Below are 1,689 nucleotides of genomic sequence, written 5' to 3'. Positions count from 1 at the left end.
GACGCGGGGCTCGAACTCCCGGACCGCGAGATCGTGACCTGGCTGAAGTCGGACGCTTAACCGACTGCGCCACCCAGGCGCCCCTGCCTCAGCTTTTAAAGGCAGTTGCCGCCCCCCCTTCCTCCCACTTCCCTGATAGTTTTTCCTATGCTTTCATGGAGCAAATGGAAAGCAGCTTTCTGTTCTTCTTTTTGAAACAATAATTTTCTCTTCCAGCTCATTCACTTCTAAGTAATGAGCATGACACCCAGGGCACGGACCGTGAAAAAGGAAGCGATTGGCAGATCTGACTATTAAAGTTTAAAACTTTTGGGGCGCCTGCGTGGCACAGTCGGTTAAGCGTCCGACTTCAGCCAGGTCACGATCTCGCGGTCCGTGAGTTCGAGCCCCGCGTTGGGCTCTGGGCTGATGGCTCAGAGCCTGGAGCCTGTTTCCGATTCTGTGTCTCCCTCTCTCTCTGCCCCTCCCCCGTTCATGCTCTGTCTCTCTCTGTCCCAGAAATAAATAAAAACGTAGAAAAAAAAATTAAAAAAAAATAATAAAGTTTAAAACTTTTGTACATACAACCCCCTAAGAAACATTAAAAGACAAAGTACTAAGTGGGGCAAATGAATTGCAAGATGTATGACAAAGGCTAATATCCTTGAAATGATTTTTTTTTTTTTTTGCGTAAATGCAGAGAGAAAAGACGGAGTCGTAAAAGGGATGATTCATAAAAGAAGAAATGCAACTGAAAAATAGGCCCATGAAAAAGTAGCCAATTTATTAACAAACAAAGCAATGTAAGTTTTAACATAGATTCTCATTTTTCATTAAAACAATGAAATAGGGGCCCCTGGGTGGCTCAGTCAGTTTAAGCGTCCAACTCTTGATTTCAGCTCAGGTCATGATCTCATGGGTCGTGATTTCGAGCCCCGTGTTGGGCTCTGTGCTGACAGCTCAGAGCCTGGAACCTGCTTTGGATTCTGTGTCTCCCTCTCTATCTCTATCCCTCCCCCACTTGTGCTCTCTCTCTCTCTCTCTCTCTCTCTCTCTCTGTCAAAAGTAAATAAACATTAACATTAATGTTAATTTTGTTAACATTAAATGTTAACATTAAAATTAAAAGAATTGAACTATACAGTGTTGATGATAAGTGAAAACAGACCTTCTGGTATATGGCCAGAAGAAATGCAAATCAGTGTAGTTTCTGGTAGAAAATGTGTCAGTGTGAATCAGAAGCATCAAAAATATTAATATTTGGGCCCAGCAAGTCCATAACAATGATTTTGTCTTCTGGAAATAAGGAAGGACTTACAAGACTTGGCTCTACGTTTATACACTGGTCTCTTTTACAAGTCAAAATTGGAAGCAATTTAAACATCTGAGAGGAGGAAGTTGGTTGAGTTAATCACAATACAGACAAACTGACTATGAAAAACAAAGGTCACAATAAGCAATATAATCTCACTTCTGCTTCTCAAAAAGTGTGTTGGGCAATGCAATACTACGTGGCAGTGAGAAAGAATGAAATATGGCCCTTTGTAGCAACATGGATGGAAGTGGAGAGTGTGATGCTAAGTGAAATAAGCCATACAGAGAAAGACAGATACCATACGTGTTCACTCTTATGTGGATCCTGAGAAACTTAACAGAAACCCATGGGGGAGGGGGGGGAAGGAAAAAAAAAAAAGAGGTTAGAGTGGGAGA

The sequence above is a fragment of the Herpailurus yagouaroundi genome, unplaced genomic scaffold, assembly GCF_014898765.1.
Source record: "Herpailurus yagouaroundi ecotype Mexico unplaced genomic scaffold, PumYag 77, whole genome shotgun sequence".
NCBI lineage: Eukaryota > Metazoa > Chordata > Mammalia > Carnivora > Felidae > Herpailurus > Herpailurus yagouaroundi.
This window is presented reverse-complemented; position numbering follows the sequence as displayed.